At 52.8% G+C, this 23,457-nt stretch overlaps 1 long non-coding RNA gene across 5 annotated transcripts in view; it reads left to right on the top strand.

Annotated features, from left to right (window-relative positions):
* The window catches only part of Gm31820, a 68,681-nt gene that overhangs the window by 34,015 nt on the left and 11,209 nt on the right, over positions 1-23,457 (top strand). The window lies entirely within an intron of this gene.

Here is a 23,457-nt window from a genome sequence, read left to right as displayed (position 1 = left end):
AGAGGCAGGTGGATTTCTGAGTTCGAGGCCAGCCTGGTCTACAGAGTGAGTTCCAGGACAGCCAGGCCTACACAGAGAAACTGTGTCTCAAAAAACCAAAAACCAAAATAAATAAATAAACAAACAAACAAATAAATAAATAAATAAAATAAAGATGAGCAGGTCGGTGGAGCACAGAACAAGGGCCAGCGTTCTGATTCCCCAGCACCCACGTAAAGCTGGTGGGCTTGGTGGCATGCTTATAGCTCCAGTGACAACGGAAAGCGAGGATCCCCAGAGCAGGCTAGGCAGACAGACCTCTGGGTTCAATGGAGAGACCTTGCCCCGTGACTAATGATGAGAGCCATCGAGGAAGACATGACAGGAATAAACATGGACCCTCTGCTGGGTGGCTCACATGCCCTCTGTGTTTTCCAAATTTAAATCTGAAAAAAAAAAAAAGCACACACACACAACTTAAAATACTTTTGACTCATTGGCTTCGTGAAACTGATTTTTTTTTTTTTTTTTTTTTTTGGTCTTTCGAGACAGGGTTTCTCTGTGTAGCCCTGGCTGTCCTGGAACTCACTCCGTAGACCAGGCTGGCCTAGAACTCAGAAATCTGCCTGCCTCTGCCTCCCAAATGCTGGGATTAAAGGCGTTCGCCACCCCGCCTGGCTGTGAAACTGATTCTTAATCCTCACCGTTTAGATGTGAGGCTGAGGATGATGGGAGTTCCCACCGTCTTTGATGTGCGTGCCTTGCTGACTAGCCATCTTCTCAACCCCAAACCCCACCTTTATAGGGTTTATATAGATCTGCATCCCAGTACTCTAGGAGCTGAGGTGTGAGATTAGAAAGTTCCAGGCCATCCTGGGCTGTAGTGTGAAACCCTGTCTCAAAACACAGAACAACCACCCCTGCCCCACCACCAGGGAACCCTGTTAGAGTTCTGCTGACCATTCGCTACCATGTGTAATGAGACTACCATGTCGGTTGATTAATAATCAGGTACCAGTTTTTGAGTTCTAGAAACTTTTGCATAAATGACATCACATGATCCTCACTAGACCATGTAGGACTCCAGATCACTGTGTCCGTTCTCAAATTGCAGATCAAGTCATGGTAACTTCCCTCGCTGACCCAGCTAGACAGGCTGGGGCTGAACTTGAACCTGACACTGCCTACATTCTCACTGGTGCCCTGGTCTGTCACACACATGTATGTGTAGGCTATGGTGACACGTAGAGGCAAAAACATGCTGGTTTGACATGAATCTGCCCCACCTACCTGCTCACTCCAAAGGATCCACGCTCTGATGCCTCTCCTCCCTGCGCCTGCCTGGCTCCCAAGGCCAGAGTTAATGACTGGGCACTGAAAGCCCACGCAGCTTGCTGGGCAGAGATGAAAGACAGAGAGTGTGCGGGCCACCGAGCAGAGAGTCCAGTTACCTGCTAGCATGGCTTCCTCCCAGGTGATGGATGACCTGTGGATGCTGCCTTATGGGTCAGTTCCCAAAGCCCTCTGTCCCTCAGTAAAAAACAGCCCTTGATGTTAGCAGCCAGGGAGGAGACTACCAGGGACGGAGGTCTCTGTGGTGCCACCTGGCTGCCTCTGTGTATTGGCTGTCTGGGAGCTGGCTGGAGTTCTTATTCCCAGGAGAACCTCCACCCCCACCCCCACCCCACCCCCACTCCCACTGCTGAGTCCTGCTACACAGTGCCTCACACTGTCTGGCTGGTCGGTGAGGCTGGGCAGAAGGCTGACAAGCGAAGTTACAGGAAGCCAGACGACCTGATCTGGAACTATCTTCCTGCCCCCAAGTCCTTGTGTGGTACCTTGTATAAGATCCTCTTGGTTTGAACTCAGACTTTCCTTGTGACATATGACCCCTGGGGATCTCTGCCCTCCCCACATTGTGTAAGACAGATTTTGAAGATCGTTGCCTTCTAGAACCCTCTTTTCCTCATGGCTTGAGCAGCCTTCATGCTTCTGAGTCCCTCCCACTCCCCTGGTCCTCCTTCATCTCCTGTCCTATCTGCTGACTGGCTCAGCTAGCGACTTGAGTTCTGGAACTGGGATGCCAGGGACTCAGGACACAGCATCCTCACATATTAGCCAGTTTCAACTCTCAAGTCCTGTTTCCTCATCTCTTTTGCCTTCCTTGAGGGCTGCATGGGATTTGTACAGGCATACTCCATAGCAGGTCTGAAAATGCGGGTCATCACGGCTGCACCAACTCTGTCCATGCTACCTGGGAAACCATACCCCATTCCCTAACTCCTGAGTAGGACATTCACTACAGCCCTTCTCCGTGTGCAGGGCATCAGCAGATGGACTCTGGCTGAGCCTTGAGGGACTCCTGCCCCTATCCCATGACATTGGGAGCAGAAAGCAGAGTCTTCTGTGTGTCACCTGCCAAGGAACCAAGGAATTCTCTCAGTACTCACCCTGTCTGTCCGCCCATCCATCCGTCTGTCCATCTGTCTGTCTGTCTGTCTGTCTGTCTGTCTATCCATCCATCCACCTATCTATCCATCCATCTGTGTATCCATCCAACTATCCATTTATCCATCTATCCATCTATCCATCAATCCATCCATCCATCCATCCATCCATCCATCCATCCATCCATCCATCCATCCATCCATCCATCTATCTATCTATCTATCTATCTATCTATCTATCTATCTATCTATCTATCTATCTATCCGTCCATCTCTTCTCTTCTCTTCTCTTCTCTTCTCTTCTCTTCTCTTCTCTTCTCTTCTCTTCTCTTCTCTTCTCTTCTCTTCTCTTCTCTTCTCTTCTCTTCTCCTCTCCTCTCCTCTCCTCTCCTCTCCTCTCCTCTCCTCTCCTCTCCTCTCCTCTCCTCTCCTCTCCTCTCCTCTCCTCTCCTCTCCTCTCCTCTCCTCTCCTCTCCCTCTCCCTCTCCCTCTCCCTCTCCCTCTCCCTCTCCCTCTCCCTCTCCCTCCCTCCCTCCCTCCCTCCCTCTCTCTCTCTCTCTCTCTCTCTCTCTCTCTCTCTCTCTCTCTCTCTCTCCATTCTAAAGATTCTAAGCTGGATCTCATGTGGCCCAGGCTAGCCTTAAGCTTACTATGTAGCCAAGGATAAACTTTGAACTGATCCTCCTGCCTCCATCCTTCAGCTTCTGGGATAACAGGCTTGCGTTCTGTCCAGCACCTTATTATCTATGCATCCACTCCTCCTACACCTGGCTACTGCCTGGCCCAGGCCACTGTCCCTTCCTGCCCAGACAATGTGGTCACTTCTCTCTTTTTTCCTACACAATATTTTTATTCATCATTTGGGAATTTTCACATAATGTACTCTGATCACATCACATTCACTTCCTAGTACTCCTAGATCTGTTCCCCACCTTGTGAAGTCCCCCCCCCAAAGGGAAATAAAAGAAAGAAAGGCTCTATTTGTGTTGCCCACACACTCACTGGAGCATGATCAGACCCCCGGTGGCCAGCACCTTGAAGAAAACTGAGTCCTTTCCCACCTGCGCCCCTGCCAGAAGCCATCGGTTGTGGAGAGCTATACTTCAACATCCTTATCACAGTATTTATGAACTTTTTATTGATTCTTTGTGAATTTCACATCATATACCCCAATCCCACTCATCTCTCCTCCCCTTCATATTCACCCTTCACCCTTACAACCCCCATGTGTGTGTGTGGGGGGGAACCTAAACCAAAACAAAGAGCATCTCTCTGTAGAAGCTGCGATATGTCACAGTTGTCCACACACTACACCCTTTTGTCCACACATCTTTACCCGCAAATGTTCATTGCAATGAATCATTGCTCTGGCTGGGGGCCTCTGGCTTCTGCTGTGCTAAACTGGATCGTCTCTGGGACTGCTCTCAGATATCCTGTTGTTACCTTGTGTCATAGATCCTGCAGCTTTGGATCTGTCTGCAGGACCAGCGCCTCCACTTGTTCCAGATGTTCATAAATGGTGCAGATGTTGGGATGGGCCAACTCAGAGCCCTGGATCTGGGCCTGGGTGGAAGCTGAGTTGGTCAGCCCACAAGCTTTCCTGCACCCGCCCCACCAGGGCCAGCTCTCCCACTTTGCGCAGGCAAGGGGCGGGGCTAGATCTCTCGTTTCCTGTTCTATGACGTTATCACAATTTTTAAGAGTTCTCTTCGATGGCTTTCTTTTGGGGGATGGGATGGGGTGGAGGTAGTGTTGTTACAGGAGACTTCTATGACTCCCTTTCTCAGCTGTGACTCTGCAGTCATCTATACCACTGCAAAAGTATCTCCCTTGCCCTTTACAGTCAGTAAACTTCCACATGAACGTCCACATGGCTTCTGGTGACAGCACAGACCATGGAAATCCATGGCCTTCAGCATCAGCACACACCAAGGACCTCATCATGGTCTCCAGTGGCAGAACAGACCACCAGCATCAACACAGCCTTCTGCAACAATGTGGACTATGGACACTACTATGTCCCTTGGTGGCAGCACAGGCCACAAACATCAACGTGACCTCTGGGGCATGGGCCACAGACACCAATATTATCCCAGCATCAGCCCCACCCATGGACATCAGCATCAATTCAGGGGGCAGCACAGACCATGGGCATCCACATGGCTTTTGATGGTAACACAAACGACAGACATTATCATGCTTTCTGCAGGATCCCAGAGATGTGATCACTTGTAAACAGACCCCTTACTTCCAGAGTTCTCTCTGGTCTGATCTAAGGTTCACAGACAAGCTGTTACTTGTCTCCCTAGACAGACACTTGGTCACTTTCATGTGTCCAACCCCCTGTTTAACATTCAGAACGATTTCTGTGCTTTCTGACATTGGGTGAGACCGAGGTCTCTACAGCCAACCCCAGCTCCAACACCAGCTGACTTTTTCTCTTTCAGCAACAGGAGAGCGGGCAGCCTTGCCTCCTGCTGCAGGGCCTTTGTACAGTCATATCTCTGATATTTCCCCACCTATCTGATCCCACACCCCTGTGTGCTGGTTGTTGAAGGCCCTTCTGCCCTTGCTCTCTGGGATTCCCATGGGGGAAGGTCATATGAACACTGTGTTCTCCGAGCAAGCCTTCAGACCTTTCTGAGCCTCAGCTATCTGTAGACCTGGCTGATAATACCATGACTGTACAAGGATGGAATGAGCTAAAGCCATGGTGTGTAGCCAGACACAGCTAGTTCAGTAGGGGTGTTGAAGATGGTGATGGTCTGTACCCCAAACCTTCCTGATGAGGGTCCTCATGAGCATGTTCTCTGCTTGCCTTCTTCCTGGAGACTTGGGAGGCAGGGATTACCCAACAAGGTCCAGGCAGGCGCTAGAGAAGGAGCCGAGAGTTCTATATCTTGTTCCAAAGGCAAACAGGAGACCAGCTTCCAGGCAGCTAGGGAAAGGGTCTCAAAGCTCACCCTCAAAGTAACACACTTCTTCCAACAAGGCCACACCTCCTACTAGTGCCAAGCATATACAAACTGTCACAGGACCTTTCAAGCTCCCTCAGTTTACCTCTTTTTGCCCTCTCTGAATCATTTGTACTTATGATGTACTGTTTGGGGTGATTGTGGGGTGCACATAGAAACATTCATATACAGAAAAATAAGCAAGCATGAGGTCTGTCTGGCTGGCGGGGGATGGACCCTGTGTGAGTGGTGTGTGCTCTGCATGAGACATCTGGCTTATGTTTGCAATTCCCCTGGTGTGAGGAGACACGTTCTGCACCGTTCTGCACCGTGGTCAGTGTCAAGCCATCCAGAGGAAGTTGTGGGTATGGAGTTACAGGAGACATGCCCTCAGTGCTGTTCATCACTGTCCCCTGTCGCCCAGGATGATCCAAATGCACATTGCACATATACGTGGGATGTCTGCCGGCCATTCACAGGTCGGGCCACTGCCTCCCACCCCTGTGATCATTCAGACGCACCCTTCTTGGCTCATAGTCTCTGATGTGCCTACGGATGTCTTCTTTCACCATCTTGCTCACACGTGCACACAGACACTACACAGACCATCCCCAAACAAGCACACCCCATTTATCTTGCACAGACATTCTCACCAGATCTGCATATACCCCTGCTTACTCTTAGCTGGCAGGGCACACGTTCAAAATCCACCCCCCACACACACACTCACACTCACACACACACACACACACGCACACGCACACGCACACGCACACCACAATGCACACACATGCTCACAGTGTCTCAGCATCATGGGAATGTGTGTCCCGGTGCACAAAGATAGATGCTCATTTTCCAGCAAGCACATAGGGGGGTGTCATGCACACTGGAACCCAGCTTTCTTCTTCATTCGTGCACTCAATGCCCTGGATACCTGGGCACCCTGCCCTCCCACCACCCCCGCGTCCTCGGCAAGCATTCCTCCCACCAAAGCCTCAGCCACTGAAGCTTCTGGGCTGGGCTAGGCTGGTGGGTGTGGCGCAGGGTGGCGGGCAGAGGAATTCCAGGCAGGCCCCTTCTACTCCTGGCCAGTGCTAAGTGCCTTCACACAGAAAAGAGCCGTCTAGAGAGGCTTTTCCGGCTAGAGATTAATGTCACTGAAAAATGCGGGTGCCGGGCGATTAATGCAACCCTCTTTGCCACACATTATCCGAGCGCACTAAAGCCAGAGGCGGCTCATTTTTGGCATGTTTTTAACCTGCTAAGATGAGTCGGAGTGGGGGGGGGGGACACTGGGAACCTGAGGGGCGGGGGACCTCTTGGGCATTGGTGTCCCAGAGGCCAGGTAGGGGAAGACTAGGCCAGTAGATATGAAGGGTCTCAGCCAAGCCGATGCAAGGCTTGAGACTGTGGTAGCAATGGTGGGTCCTGTCTGGGAGCCCAGATCTTCTGGGTGTGCTGTGGCTTGGGCTATGCAGATCTGGGAGCTGTCAGACTGTGACCCTGGCTCCCAGAGTAGCTGTGGGCGTCCAACTGCACCTTCTGGGGCCTCCTCCTGTGCACCTGTCAAGTGTCAGCCATTCATTCCTTCCCTGTGGGTGTGCAGAGGGGATGAAGTGACATCCTGTTGAGCTTCAGGGCCTGGGACACGGGGTCAAGAGGGAGGGCAGCTGCAGTGTGCGTGCACATAGGTTCCATCATGTGACTTCGGTCAACCATGATCTATCTAGAGCCTTAGCACCTTCACCTGGACAGGGAAATGTCTCTCCGGTTCTGCTGGTGGCTCCACATGCGTCTGGTATGGTGCCTGTTGCCATAGGGACCCAGAGATTGGCAGCAATAGTGGACAGAGGGGCTCAGCCTGCATCAGCAGCTGCTCTGTTGCCTGGTGGCACCTGTGGGGAGGCTGGCTGTGTTCCCACAGTCAGTCCCTGCAGGCAGCTGGGTGACAAGACAGGGTGACAGGAGAGAGACACATAGGGGTTTTGCCTCCATCAGAACTGGAGGAGGGGGAGGAAGAGGGCTGGGGCTGGGGAGACAGCTAGAGGGTCAGTGACTCAGCTTCTGAGAGGAAGGTCACAGGTCAAGCCGGGAGGCAGGATACGCATCGGTCCCCATCATCCATTTCTCTTGGAGAATACGGAGGTTTAATCTTATCTATGTGCACAGAGAAGGCAAGCTGCTGTGTTCAGGTCACACAGCAAAGCAGGGGGTAAGTTCCATTTCATTTGGTGTAGGCAGTCTTGTGATGGGTCCCATGGTCAGGCAAGCGTAGTCAACATTTGAGAGGACCTGGAAGCCACTGAAGAATGTGCCCCTCCCATTGAACACCACAATGCAGATTGGGTTATTTCTTATGTACAAGTGGCTCAAGCACTGGTTGGCTCTGACACCCGTGGACCTGTCCCTCCCTCCAGCAGATGTCCTATGGCCACTGTTGCCTCTGCCCTAGGGGTCTGGACACCCCCTTCCTGGGTTTCATTTCTCAGAAACCAGCCCTAGGTGGTAGGTTTAGCTCTTACTGTCCTGGTGTTTGGTAGGGCAAAAGCTGTCACTGTGTGAGGTGCTGGCATCAGGAACAGTGGCGGCAGGGGCATGTCCTGACCTTTGCTACAGGCTGGCCACGTGGCACGAGCCAGCCACTAAGCTCTCTCTGCATTGGCGGGAGAGGAGAAGCCAGGTGTTGGGAGGTTGGGCTGGTACCAGCATTCCACAAGGGGAATCTGGGCCCCAATACCCAGGTTTACAGTGCCAGGACAGATAAGGTGACCAAGTGGTCAGAACTGGCTGGCTGAGCCTCTCAGCCACACCCAGCAAGGAGGAGTCTGTCAGGAAATAAGCTTGACCCTCTGCAGAGTTGCACCTGCATGCCACTCTAAGGGACCCGGGAGTGGTGACTCAGGAAAGGGACTTTCTTTGGTGGGATCCTGTATTGAGAAGAGACAGGGAGGATGTCATGGCTACAGCCCCCACACAGGCGCATTTGGGCCTTGAGAAGGCGTGCCTCAGAGACCAGTGTCGGTTGTAGCAGCTGCAGGGCCACCGGAGTGCAGTGGTGGCTATGGCAGTGACTGGGTAGGGACATGAACTCCTTTCTGAGGACCCAGTACATCGAACTTAGTACACTCGGGGTGGTTTGCTACTATGCTCTGTCACAGTGCTCATGAATAAATTGTCCTTGGTACTTTGGGTGAGGGGACTGAGGACAGACTCCTCATGGCTGGGCTATGGTGGGTGTTCTGGGACACTTGAGACAGGTTACAACCTTGGAACTCCTTCCTTGAGCATTTCCTTTCCTTACCTAGGAGAAACCTGTTGGGTTACTCGGACAGTCACTCGGGAGGCATCCTGTCAACCCCTACAGCAGTGGGGAGTGTCTTGGGAGCAGATCTCTCCGTTCCAGCCAGGCTTTCCATGACTACAGCTATGACTGCCACCTTGTCTGCAGCCTAGGGAGGAAGGGCCATCCCAGAGCTGCTCAGCTGTCTGTGGTTTATGGGATCCAGGGAGACGGTGACAAATATTCCTTGTCATTTTGAGTGGAGAAGCTATGGATCATCTGTTACACAGCCACAGATAACCAGCTACACATGTGTTGGAGGGAACTGCTCGAATGCCCGTCAACAGTGGGTGGAGGTGTGATCCTGGAGGTGGAATACTATATAGCAGTGAAGAGGAACAAGTTGTCTCCGCAGACAACATGTCCGAAACTTACAAGTCACTCAAGTAACAGAGGTTGTTACTTTCAGCCCACTAAAGTAGCCCTCAGTGCAGAAGCCTGGGTGGAGGTCAGCCTTGGACAGGGCCCAGGAAGAACAGAGAATGTTGTAGGAACTTCTTGCATGCTTGCATAATTTGTGAAAACTTGTAAGCGGTATGTTTATGATTGTATTTTGTACATGAGACCTTAGGAATATGCTGCATGGAGCCTGGTGGGCTCCTAGCTGGCTGGGGCATATTTGCTGGTGAAGAACTCTGAGAGGGTCAAAGGTGGACAGGAAAGACTGGGGTAGCCACATTGAGACCCCCACCTGGGGCTTTGCCTGGAGTCTCCCCTCCCTGGCCTCCGGGCCTCCCAGAAAATGGGCAGGAAGAGACAAAGGCCTAGCACCTGCCTGGAGTTAGGGTCAGCTGAGGGCTTTCCCCGAGGCAGCAGCCAGGGCATTGGGGAGCCTGGTCTGGCTTTGTGCTTCAGAGGTTTGCCCTAATCCCAGCGCTGCCCTGTTGCCTACCTAATCCCTATTCATGGGGATGAGTGTTCCCAGCAGCCAACCTGGGCCTGAAAGCCTCCCAGGAGGCAGATCCTGGTCCTCCTGTGGGCCCTGGTCCTGGGTCAGGGTGTGTGTGTGTGTGTGTGTGTGTGTGTGTGTGTGTGTGTGTGTGTGTTCAGTGGTATGCATATAGAGGTAAGAGGGCAGTCTATGAGCATTGGTTCTCTCCTCCCGCAGTGCGGATCCTGTGGCTGGAGCTTAGGGGTTACTTTGGTGGCAGGCGTCCTGTCTTGCCAGACCCCTACTATGCCTTCTTTAACCTCTCTGTTCACCAGCTCCAGCTTCCTGCTGATTTTGTTTCCCATCTCTCCCAAGCTAATCTCTGCTTCAAGACCTTTGCACAGACTCTCTGTGTCTGATACATTTCTCCTCTTATCCTTATTCAGCCAGATTACTCGTGGTTTGGGGTGTGTGTGTGTGTGTGTGTGTGTGTGTGTGTGTGTGTGTGTGTGTGTGTGTGTGTGGTTTTGGCTCAAATGAAACTTCTAGAGGGGGACCACTCTGTCACATCTTCTTATGCCTGGGCCTTAATGTATTGCCTTCTTCTCCTGTCACTCACTGGAATGTGGGACACTAATAAATCAGGTCGTCATGCGCTGGGCTCCTGGTGTGCTGCCTGAGAGTGACACAGAGGTTTTAAAGAATGAGTGACTGATCAGCGAGGGTAGCTTCTCTGTAAGACTTCTACAAACAAGTCAGGACTGTCCCTTGTTCCACATGGAAACGATGAGGGCAAAGGGTTAATATGACCAAGACCTCATCCAGGAAGGTGACAGGGAGAGTGAAGAGGCTGCTCTTGCGTTTCGATCTTTACCACATGAGTATTTCACTCTTAGACACGCATGGCAGGCATGGGAGGAATGTCAGAAGCTGTGTTTCAACCTGCCCACTGTGTAAGTGTGGATACCAAGGCCTAAGAAGCAGGGCCAGTGTCCCCCAAGCTGCCCGGTAAGTGCCTGCCCATGCTTACTGACACAATCATTATTAAACTCGGGCACTGCGGACCAAGGTGACATGGCCCACTTAAATGACTGAGCTCCCACAGAGGAAGCAGCTTGTCCAAGTTCGGAGAGCAAGGCTGGGATTTGAACTCGTCTCGTTTGTAATTTCTTTTCTGGAACTCTTTCCAGAGGGTTGGACAGCTAATCTTGCAGCCCTTCCCAGGAGTCTCTGGGCTGGTGATCCATTAGAATACAGACAGAGTGATCAGAGGTCAGAGCTGGTACCAAGCTTGTCCACAGTGTGTGTGTGTGTGTGCATGCATACACACATACATGTGCCTTTGGGTATACATGTGTGTGTGTACGTATATGTGCACGTGCAAGTGTCTGTGTATGTGATGCTACACCCTGCCCCCCTGGAGAAGGCTCTAGCTGCAGGTTGCGGGGTACATCTTGCCGACCATGATTCCTACCTGGCTAGGTGCCACTTACCTATTCTCCCGGGTCTGTACAGGCAGAGCCTCCTGTGTCAGAGTTTGCTGCTTTGGCAATAGGTGAGGCTGCCTCCTCCCGGCCCCTCCCTGCTGGAGTCCTCCTACAGCAGCTGGGGGCCAGATGCTGACTAATTCTATACAAAAGGGTGAAGATTTGGAAGAACGTTGCTCTGTAAGAAAACAAATATTTAAAGACTCGAGGCCCAGCCCTCCTTGACCTCACACCCAGGCCCACTACCTGCCAGCTGCTCGCAGAGCCTTGGGGAGGAGTCCCAGGGTGGCACACCTGGAGGTCCCCAGGGAAACCTGTGACCCTTGAGGAGGAGTGGAGGGCTGACTGATCAGTCTCCTGACACAGGGCAGAGGGAAATGCACAGACACCATGAACAGGGGCTAGCCAGAGAGAAAGGGGCTTGGTGAGCAGAGGGCAAGGTGCCCAGAGAGCCTGCCTGCCTAGGGACAGAAGGCCATGGAGTTCTGCAAATAAGGCTCCACACATGTCCATGGCAATCCCAAAAGTGGGCATTCTCATATCTGCTACACGCTCAGGGCAATTGAGCTTCACAGGGGAGGAGCCTTATCAGACACCACATCACCCATGACAGTCAGTACTGAGGTGACCCTGGACTATAGTCACAGCTCTGTGCATGCGTGTGCATGTGTGTGTGTGTGTGTGTGTGTACATGAGGTTGTTGTATGTGTGTGTTTATATGTATGCACGTATGTGTGCACATATGTATGCAGGTGCATGAGGAGGTCAGAGGCCAATGTTCACTGTCCTCTATTATTTTAATTGTGTAATATTATTTAATTTTTGTATTTATTTATCGAATGTGTCTGCATGAGTGTATCTGCTCATGTGTGCATGTGTCATAGCACACGTGTGGAGGTCTCAGAACATCTTGTAAGAGTCGGTTCTCTCCTTCCACTGTGTGTGTCCTGGGAATCAAATTCAGATGGTCAGACTGGGCAGCCAGGGCCTTTATCCCCAACACCTTTGCTTGAGCAGGGTCTCTCACTGTGCCTGGAGCTTACCCGTTTGGCTAGGCTGACTGGGCCACGAGCCCCAGAGGTCTTCCTGCTTATTCCTTAGCAGATCTTGGATTTTAGGCACGAGCCATGGTGTATGGGTTTCTACTTGGGGGCCTGGAATTCACTCATCAGCTATGCTTAAACCCGTCCACCCATCCATCCAATTACCTAGCTCTCCATTGTCCCTCCCCCATCCCTCCTTCCATCCATTTTGATTCTCTCATATATCCATCCATCCATCCATCCATCCATCCATCCATCCATCCATCCATCAGTTCAACCATCCATCAGTTCAACCATCCATCCAGTCATTCAACCATCCATACATTCAACCATCCATCCATGCATCCATCATCCATCCATCCTCCCATCCATCCTCCCATCCACTCATCACTACCACCACAATTACTACCACCACCACTACTACCATAACTACCATCATCACCACTATCACCACCATCATCACCATCACCACCATCACCACTAGCTTGGCCTAGGCAGGATGAACAGCTCTTCATTCCCCAAGGCCCAGTCCTACATCTTGGTCAGACACATTACAGAGAATGCCAGGGCTACATGTGGTTGCTGAAGGCCACGGTGCCATTACAGAGGGAGTACAGGTTTGGATTGGGAGTGACCTGGGACCTGGTCTTGACTCTGCCTCTCCCTGCCGTGTGATTCTACCTTGGCTCACTTCCCTGTGGATGGGAGAAGTACACGTACGTCTTTCTAATGGAGGAGAGAAGAGAGAAGGGCAATGGACCAGAATGTGCTGGGTCCAGGCAGTCCATAAACTATAGTCAAAGTCACACCATGCGTGTTTTAAGGCTAGAAAAGCTAGTTCCAAGCCAGACTCTGCTTGAGAAAGAAATCTAGGGTCTTGAGCGTACTGGGCAAACGCTAAGCCCTGTTCTACCCTTAAACCAAGGAAACCTAAAAAGTCAGCTCACAGGCCAGGGCCAGACAGTCGCAAGCCACTGAGCTGTGTGCTCGCGGGGACACCCAATCTACAGAGACCGGTTTCCTCTCCATTCATAGCACCAAGGACATGATGAAGAGAAAATGGCAGGGTGGGAGAGGGTGGCATCAGGGGGCAGGGCAAAGATAATCTGGGTCCTGGTGGGCATCAGGGGACGGAGATGCTGTTCAGTGACCACTGTGACACACTGACTTCTCTGGCCACCAGTGTTTTGTACTTCTTGTGCCTTTTACCGTAATGTGTGGGTGGTGGTGGCTGTGACGGTGGTGGTGTGCAGAAGGGAAAACCGAGGCTGTATGTAGCTGGGAATTGTCATTGCTGGATGCTGTGATTCCACCGTGTGACTGGGCTGGAGTCCCATGTTACCTCCCTAGCTCAGCAGAGCCCATGGGCTGAGGGCACAGGATTACTTGCCAGGCAGTTGACATCTACGGGGTCCCTGTCCTTCAGGGCTCCCTGGGGATCCTGGCTCTATGATGGATGGATAAGAGTATCACCTGTGTTGGCTACCCAGGCCAAGGGCTGCCAAGACCCCTCCCCCCAGCCTCTCCCCAGAGGCCCAAGCACTGCCTGGGCCTGCTCTCCCCTCCCCCCTCATAGCTCACATTCCTCTGTAGCTTCCCCCCCCAACCCCCCAACCCCTGCCCAAGCCTGCAAACAGAATCAGTATGGTCCTGCTCATGGTCTCCCCTCAGCCCTTCCAGCTCTCAGCAGTGAGTTCTGGGCTACCCCTGGGGTCCCCAGCCCTACACCATTTCAAACAGCTCCCCAGTCTTTCCAAGAATTTCTCCAGATAACTGCACATGGGTAAAGAGGTGAGAGGGCTAGGAAGCCCATGTGGGACCATTGAGGAAGGCTGCCCACCCAGCTGACAGACCTTGCCAAGGCTCAGGGTCCTCATCTTCCAAGTAGAACCATAATACCTAAAATCAAGCTGCGCCAGTGAGAGCTGGTGAGAGCCAGTGGGAGCCAGTGAGAGTCAGTGAGAGCCAGTGGGAGCCAGTGAGAGTCAGTGAGAGCCAGTGGGAGCCAGTGGGAGCCAGTAGGAGCCAGTGAGAGCCAGTGGGAGCCAGTGGGAGTCAGTGAGAGCCAGTGGGAGCCAGTGGGAGCCAGTGAGAGCCAGTGGGAGCCAGTGGGAGCCAGTGGGAGCCAGTGGGAGCCAGTGGGAGCCTAATGGCTGGAAAGGTCAACACAGAGGGAATAATCTCATGTGTTTCCTAGATCTCAGGAAAGAAGAGGATGCTGGGTGGGACCTTCCAGGCAGATAGGATGGCTGTGGGAAGGCAGTGACCTGACACTGTTGGAAATGAGATGATGACAACGAATTCAAAGGATCAATGAGAAGGAAACAATATTTGATATGCAATTTTGCAGAAAGTGACCTGGCATAGAGAAAAAGCCCAATCAGTTGGCACACTGATTGATTTTGGTGGGCACACTGATTGATTTTGGTGGGCACACTGGTTTGGTGCAAGACAGTTTTTAAAACCATGGGAAGTCTCTGTTCTCTTCCTCTTCATGAGGGAACTTGTACTCCTCCCTATCTCGTTGGCCCAGGACACGAAGCCTCATCCAGTGAGAAATTTAGGACTTAAGACTTTCCACCCCCAACCCCCTCTCCAAGGGTGACATCAGCAGCCACTGGGGCTGGCTGTGCTGTAGCTGAGGCTGATTGCTAACTTCTCGGGCCTTTGCACGCCAGTTCTTCGAGGTTCTGCACAGGCCACGCTTATCAGCACGCCACACCCAGCAAAGGTGATAAACGGCTCATCCGCTGTCAGTTCCTTCTACTGTCTGTCCACTTGCGGCAATTTACTCTGTCCTATCTGAAGGGTGTGTAAGTCACACGTGAGGGCAGGCTGCTACTTACTGCTTGTGCTGGCTAGTTTTGTGTCAACTTGACACAGCTGGAGTTATCACAGAGAAAGGAGCTTCAGTTGGGGAAATGCCTCCATGAGATCCAACTGTAAGGCATTTTCTCAATTAGTGATCAAGGGGGAGGGCCCCTTGTGGGTGGGACCATCTCTGGGCTGGTAGTCTTGGTTCTATAAGAGAGCAGGCTGAGCAAGCCAGGGGAAGCAAGCCAGTAAGTAACATCCCTCCATGGCCTCTGCATCAGCTCCCGCTTCCTGACCTGCTTGAGTTCCAGTCCTGACTTCCTTGGTGATGAACAGCAATGTGGAAGTGTAAGCTGAATAAACCCTTTCCTCCCCAACTTGCTTCTTGGTCATGATGTTTGTGCAGGAATAGAAAGCCTGACTAAGACACTGCTTTTTCCACTGTCCTACTTGGACTGAGCACCCTTGGCTTGAAATGGGTCATCATTAGGGCAGTGAGGGTCTTGACACCGTGAGACACTAGCAGATGCTGCAAGCCAGCCCCTCCCCCAGCCAGAGCCCAATGTTAATGTTGCCAGCATAATACCAGCAAGCACTTAGCAAGCCCTCGGTGAGCAGAGTGCCCTGAGGTCAGTATATATGTGAGTATCTCTTCTTCAATGCCTCATCCTAGGGGGTTAGTATGGTTACAACCCCCACCCCATTTTGCAGCTTTGGAGACTAAAGCTCAAGGAAATTTAAGGCATAAAGCACAGCGGATCCAGGAAGGATTCTTCAAGTGGAGGTTTCTGGGAGAAAGGATGTTGGGGTCCCTAAGGCCTGTCTTTTTCCTAGTCTTCTCCCCACAAGGCTGGAGTTGACCTTCAAAGAGATGGTGATGAGGAGACTCAGGGGTGGCTTGCAGTGTGAACCCAGCCATGCCTCTGCCTCCTGCTCCAAGAACTCAGACACTATGGGGACTCCTGAGGGGTGTCACCGGCCTCCCAGCAGTGGTTCTGGGGAGGGGGCCGATCTGACCTCCAGCCTTGGTAGGAAGCCACCACCACAGCCACCTGTGACTTAACTGATCGCTGCAGTGACTATGTCTTTCTTGTCATCTTCTCCTGAGAGGCTATGGCCATTGCTTTGTCCTACACATGACACCCCCCCATCATTCCTCACCCCAGACACTCAGGAAGTATTGGGGATTTATCTGAGTTGTTTCTTGGCTCCCTGTGTCTGCCTTCTTCACTGGTAGCTCTTGCTGGTTCTGCCAGCCTGGGCCCTCCCTCAGAGCAGTTGGGACTCTGTCTCTGCACATACTGGGTTAAAACCATATGTCTCACCAGGTCCCCAAGGGCAAGGGTGGGGACCCAGTCTTTGGCATCCCCAGTACTTGGTCTGGGCTCTGGCATTGAGTTTGTGCCTAGAAGGAGTTTGCCAAGTGAACGCATGTCAGTAGCAGAGCCACACCCCGAGTCTCCGAGCTACATCTGTCCCTGTGGGGCAAAGCACCTGGGGTTCTGCGCATCACCTCTCGGGATCCCTGGTTCCCCCAGGCCTGCCTCTGCCTGCCCAGGAGGGAGGGTTCCAACACCCAGCTGTCTCCACCCCTCCCTGATGTGTGTGAGCGAGGAAAGGCGAGGGCCTGGAACGTTCTGGGCCGTGGCTGGAGGGGAGCAGCTAAGACAGTAGCAGGTGGAAGGAAGAATTTCCACCCCTCACCTCCACCCCCATCTTCCCTCCTCTGTCCTCCCTCCCTCCTCCTGTCCTCCTTCTCTCCCTCCCCCCTCCTCCTGTCCTCCCTCTCTCCCTCCCTCCCTCCTCCATCCACTCTCTCACCTACTCACCCACTCAGCTGCTCAGTTCTCTACCTGCAGATCTATTCTCACCCCTGTAGCCTCTTCTGAGGTAGTTTTGTTTAGTTTTTGTTTTTTGTTTTGTTTTTTGTTTTTTCCCTTCATAGTACATGAGGAGAAACTGAGGTTCTGTCAGATGTTACAGTCTGTAAGAGGCAACAGGCTTCCCTGTTAGAAGAGCCGATATGAATGTGTGTGTATGTGTGTGTGTGTGTGTGTGAGAGAGAGAGAGAGAGACAGACAGACAGACAGACAGACAGACACAGAGAGACAAGGAGAGACACACAGAGAGACAGAGGGACACACACACACAGAGGGAACATCGGAGGAAGTAGAAGTGGCTGGTCCGCTGGGAGGGCGGCCACCACTAGGTGAAAGGGATTCTGGGAGTGTTCACTGTCACCCACACAGGGTGGTCTGACCAACTCTCATTTGCTTGCTCACTGGTCTTCTCACTCTTCCATGGGGTGGCTTCAGTTTCACAGGCTGGCCAACACTGGTGTCTCCAGGCTCATCCCTGTACCCCACCCCTCCACTCTTCCCTCAAGGCCAGACAGGACATGGCAGATGCCATCTCCCTCTTGCTGGCACGCTTTGCTGAGATTTCTCTGACTTGCACGTTCTTGCACTCTTGTCATACCGTACCCTGGGGCACACGGGGGTAACCTGGTGTGCATGCCATGCCCTTGAACAAGCCCGGCATCGCTCTCCATCCCTCATACCTGGCCACCACCCCACACCTCTCCAGGCACCCTGTAAGGTCCCTGCCTGCTGGGCAGGTGTTCCCAGCCGCCCAGGCTTGCCCTGGGGGTGGGGATGCAGGCTAGGCTTGGGCACAAGGCCAGGAAGTGTTAGGTGGGCCTCTAGGGCCTGGGTGTCCACACCTGTAGGGACATGCCTGGGGCTGGTGCAGGCCGGGTAGCCTCTCCTTCCACCCCTCACATCTGGGAGGATAGCCAGTGACAGGCAGTGGGACAGCAGCCCCATGTTCCTGGAGTGTGGGAAGGCCAAGTGGTGGCCAGGTGGGCAGGCCCAGGCCAGTGAACTCTCTGCACATGCCAGGTCGCCTAGGTTCCCCTAGGTCAGCTGCCAGTCTTAGCCTGCTCCCTGCAACAGACAGAGGATGCTTTCCGGGTGGCTTGGTGGCAGACTAGCGAGGCATTCTGAGGTCTAGAGTAGTCATCATGGACTGCTCTTGGGGGGCATTTACTGCTGCCCGCCTGCTGTGCTTCAGAACGGCTGGATGCCGCTGTAACTGGTGCAGTGGCATCCAGCTGTTAAAGCTGCACCCTTGGTGGCTGTCATTCCACTCATACTTCAGCCTTACGGCAACCGCAGAGCATTTAAATCACCATTGAGAGGGATCCCTTAGTTGTCACTGCCCCTCCCCGGTCTCCACAGATGCGTCAGCTCTGGACATGTGAGTGGGTGGGTGAGCACCAGCTCACTGGCTGCTTCTCTTGTTGTGTCATCCCCTGTGGAAGGCGATCCTCCCTCTTTTCATGGCTGAGTTCTATTCTGTGGCATGGACCAAGTGCCTTTCTATTTTGTTTTCCTCATCTCGTGATGGGCAGGGGGATGCTTCTCTGCTCGTCTGGATTTGTTGAGCACGTGACCTGTCCCCATACTGAGAAGGAGGAAGACGAGGGGACTAAAGGACAATAAGACAAATATGCTCAGACTGGGGCTGAGTTCTGGAGATACTGGGGGAGGTAGCCAGTTTTGGGGTGGGGAATCTAGCACCTGCTATTGTAGGACATATCCTCTGCTTTTTGCTTATCCTGTCTCACTTTGTGTAGAGTGACAGTCACAGGTATCATAACACCAAAGCCTTTGTACGTAAAAATGCCAGCAGACCCTGCAATGAATGACTGGATACCAGGAAAATGGATGTTACGGCCCTATTCAGTTTACAGATGGAGACATCAAGCCCCAGGCTGTTGGAAAACTTTCCCAAGTCACAGAACTGTTGGATGCATTTGAACCCAGACCTACAGACTCTCTAGAGAACCTGACATGATCCCCAATCCTGCCCATGTGTCACAACATGGGGTCTCAGTTCCACCCCACCCCACACGGACTCCAGTCCACTCTAACTCCTGTGAGCTCCAGTGCATGGCAGCCAGGCTGAGGAGGGCAGGGGAGTGCCATGGCAGGGGCTAGCTGAGATTGATTAAGCCCCCACTCTACCCTGGACTCCTGAGTCCTGTTTGAACCAGACACCCTAGAAGCTGGAAGTCAGAATGGAGGAAGGGGTGAGACAGGGCGGGGTGGCATGGAAGACCTGGGGAAGATGGGATAAGGAGGGCCTTCGGGTCTTGTCCAGGTGGGAACATTCAAGATGGGTTCCCCAGGGAGGAGTCACTAATATGGATCCATATTGCTCCTGTTAGCTCCTGAGGGAGAGTGCTCCTATCTCCAGAGGGAGGGTGCTCCTGAGGGAGAGTGCTCCTGTCTCCTGAGAGAGGGTGCTCCTGAGGGAGAGTGCTCCTATCTCCAGAGGGAGGGTACTCCTGAGGGAGAGTGCTCCTGTCTCCTGAGGGAGAGTGCTCCTGTCTCTTGAGGGAGGGTATTCCTGGCTTCTGAGAAGATGTTCCTGTTTCCTAGGGGAAGGTGCTCCTGTTGCAGGAGGAAGACAGAGAGGCAGAGAGAGAAGACAGCAGTTAGGTGGTCTAGAGAGTCCTCATGGAGCTCAGGCTGTGGCAGAGGAGGCTTGAGATAAAGAGGGGTCAGATCAGGAAGGTTCTAGAACATCAAGCACAAGGAAACCCAGACCTTCTAAGGGTGGCAGGGAGGCTGTGAGATTTGAGAAGAGTGACACACACTTAAAGGTACCCTGAGTGGAGGTGAAGGTGGAGGTGAGTGAGGCCCTTGAGGAAGGAGCTGGAGAAGAAGCAAGAGAGGGTGTCTCCATGGGGCCAGGATCAAAGGTGGCAGTGACAGAGGAAGGGACTGCTGGGGTCAGGTGTGTACAGGGATGGCTGAGGATTTGAGAAAAGCTCAGGGGTGAATCCGAGGGGTCAGAAGATCCCAGAGTCTTCACACCTTGGCAGATGAGGATTTGATGAGCCGTGTTAGCCAGGAGGTGCCTCCTGGGGTCACACTGAACATCTCACAGACGTTCTAGAAGAGGCCGAGCTGACCTTTGGCAGCAGAGCTGATCCTTGTTGCTCTGGGTGAGGACCAGTGCCAGCAGGGCATGGGGGACACTTCAGGAGTGGTGACATGTTCTCTTCCGTGCTCATGGGAGGACCGGGGTCTCCATCCTGGTCAAAAGATCCAGGCATTCGTCGGTGTGAACATCTCACAAAGAAAAGGAGAGAAGCCAGAAGCTAAAGTGGGTCAAACAGAGATGGGGCGGGGAGGGTGGGGTCCTGGGTGGGCGTGGCCTCTGTGCCCTGAGTCCTGAGCACCATAGGAGGACTGACACCTCTTGGCCTCCATGGCCCAAGAAGAAGCCTGAACTCAATCAGAAGGTGGGAAGCTTCCAGTCAGCCTCCCTTCCCGTGACTCCCTGAGTGTCCCCAAGGGGTACCCACCTGTCTGCTCAGATTACTGCCTGGCGACAGTGGAGGGGTGCCGGTGGGAGGGGTGGAGGCAGTCCCTCCGCAAATCCCTAGTTAATGAATCCCAGGAATCTACAGCCAGGGAACAGCCCCTTCTTTGGGGTTTGGTGAGAAGGGTGGGGGGATTAGGGCCTGGCAGCAGGGGTGCCTCCTCTCGGGGGGCTCAGTTTTCACCCCAGGAGAAATCTGAACTGGCGTTGGCCCCCACTCACGTTTCCCCTTCGCAACAATCCCCTGTTCTTACAAGAGGCATTATCTGTCTAATCCCTGGCTGCCCTGGCTGGCTCCTGGGGTGCAGGGGTGCTGGGACCCACACCAATTTCCCTCCCATCTGTCCTCTACCTTGTGTGTATGGCATGTCTCCTCCTCAGCCCCGCTGGATAAGGCAGTAGAGCGTGGGGGGGTGGGGTGGGGGGAAGGCAGATTAAGGCAAAGTCCCCGTTCCAGGCCATACCAGCACCATCCAACTCTCTCACACCTGCTTTTACCCGCCCGGGCTGGTGGGTTCTTGGGTCAGCTGATGTGAACAGTATAGGTGGTCATTGTCCCTCACTTAATTCTGAAGGTCAGTAGGCCAGACAGACTGAAGGCTGGTACACGTGTGCACCCTGGGTCACACATATGCCTTTGGGTCCAAACTGTAGCACTCCCTGGCTACTGATTCTTTGGCAGTGTCCAGAAAGGATGCTGTGTGGAGCATAGCGCTTCCAATATGTGCCCCAGAAATGGTAGTGGGTTATCCTGACAGTGCTGTAGCAGTCTAGTCTTTCCTCTGTCCCCAGCAATACTCATGGTTTGGCCAGGACCCTGGTCCATGGTTGCTTGACTTCTGATGGGTCTCTGTGAGCTCCTCTGAGGTTTGGATGGCTGCCGTGGCCTCTGGGAGTTACCAGGTCCTGAGCATTGGCATGCTGGCGGTAGCAGCCGGTGAGGCAGATGCACAGCCAGGCCTAGCTGACACCCTAGGGCTGATGAGAGAGGACCCCAAGATGGCACCAAAGGGTCAGTTGATCTGATGGCCTCTGAAACTCTTCAGATAGTGTGGCCAGGGTGGCCAGGTGAGGAAGGAGGATGCTTCATGAATCATGACAGAGTTTGAATAGCTAGGGACAAGCATAGGCTAATGCAGGGACCAGGGTCAACCTTGAAGCAGGCTCATAGTCAGCTCTGCCATTCCCTATCTGACAGAACTGAGAGACCTCGGGAGCTCGCAGACCTACACTAGGAAGGCTCAGCCACAGCCTCAAGGCTCCCCTTCAGGCCCATGCTGGGGTGACAGAGTCAATGCCATGACAGACAAGAGATTCCTTACAGAGAGCTTCATGGAGGGGCTGCCCTGCCGTGTGACCTCCAGGGATGTCACCTCTGGATCTCAGCATCCTGACCTTCAAGGTGTGGGCAGCACTTCATTGCTGAGTTAATTCCAGCTTTTTACTCTCCCATTGTTCCCGACCCCTGATCTGGAGGATGGGGCTCAGGAGAGAGCCATAGGTTCTGCCTTTCTGAACCTCAATTTTCTCTCTGGTCAGAGAAGGCAGCCCTCACTCAGCTCAGATGCTAGGACCATAGGGTAAGAGGAAGGGAGAGAGGGAGGGCAGTGGCCAGTGGGGTGGGGTAGGCGTGGCCCTGGCTCAGGGCACACAAAGGGGCATGTGTCCTTGGTGGGCAGCAAGGGGTGGGCTGGACGACATGCTCAGGATGGGGATTTGGTCCCAGAGATGGCTTTATTATGTTTCCTTTTTAATTACAGTGTCCCGGCTCCCACAAGGATAGCTTTTGTCAGGCAGCTTAGGGGAGGGAGGGGAGGAGACTGGGCTGGCTGCTGGCTGAGGGGTGCAATGTTGCTGGCAGTGCTAACACCCCCAGGGAGGGAGGTGTGGGAGATGGGAGAGGGGGCAGCTGGTGGAGTGGGGGACGGGGAGCTGAGTTGGACCCAACCTTCCTGCTCCACACTCTTGATTTTGATAACTGCGGTATTGGGGGGGTTGACCAGCTCTTGCTCCTTGGGGTGGCTCAAGGGATCAAGCAAAGCCTTCGTACTTCCTTGACTGCTTCCATTTTCTGGGCTCTTCATCTTATTCATTCATTCTTCCTTGCTTCCTTGCTTCCTTGCTTCCTTGCTTCCTTGCTTCCTTGCTTCCTTGCTTCCTTGCTTCCTTGCTTCCTTGCTTCCTTGCTTCCTTGCTTCCTTCCTTCCTTCCTTCCTTCCTTCCTTCCTTCCTTCCTTCCTTCCTTCCTTCCTTCCTTCCTTCCTTCCTTCCTTCCCAAACACACTACTGAACAGGCTCTGTGGCAGGCAGCACTGCCAAGTCTCTGTGTGGTAGCCAGCACATGGGTCCAGGCTAAGTTCTGGGGACAGAGGGCTCATCTGCTCAGTGACATCATGCTCCAGGAAGGAGGGTCATGCAACCAGCCTTCCGCTTACAATTTGATTTGCCCCAGTGGTCTCATGGGAAACTTGTGTGTGCATGTGTATAGGTGTGCTGTGTTTGTATGTATGTGTAGTTTTTGTGTATGGCATATATGTATGTGTGAACATGTGTGTGATATGTTTGTGTGTGATGTATATATAGGTATATGTTGTATCTGTGTATTGTGTTATGTTATATATGTCTGTGTTTTGAGTGTCTGCGTGTCATGTGTGTATCTGTTTGTATGTGTGTATCTGTGTGAGTATGTGTGTGTGCATGCGTATATGTGTCTATTTGTGTGTATGTGTGCATATGCATGTGTTACGTGTGTATGTGTTTTGTGTGTGTGTGTGTGCATGTACGTGTGCTCTGTGCATTGTCACCTGGCCTGTGTGCTTTTTCTTCCTTCTTTGGAAGAAACATGAGGCACCTCAGATGGACAGAGCAAAGCAGCCACCACCCCTGCCAAGGCTGCAACAGCAAACTATGTATCAGATTTTTAAACACCTGGACCAATGTAGCTGCTCACTTTTGCATTTCTAGCAGCCCAGAAGCTGAGGTCCGAGGACCATGGGTTTGAGGCCAGCCTGGGTGACAGAATTAGATTCTTCTGCCTGAAAGAGCAAACAGAGAGCGAACCACCTCAAACCAAATTCTCCATGTTTAAAACCCAGAGCCCATGAAGCCGAAACTCAGCCAGCCATTGC

Source organism: Mus musculus, chromosome 4 (assembly GCF_000001635.26).
Source record: "Mus musculus strain C57BL/6J chromosome 4, GRCm38.p6 C57BL/6J".
NCBI classification, from domain to species: Eukaryota; Metazoa; Chordata; class Mammalia; order Rodentia; family Muridae; genus Mus; species Mus musculus.
The sequence above is the reverse complement of the archived record's forward strand: the minus strand, read 5'-3'. Positions and strand labels throughout refer to the sequence as shown.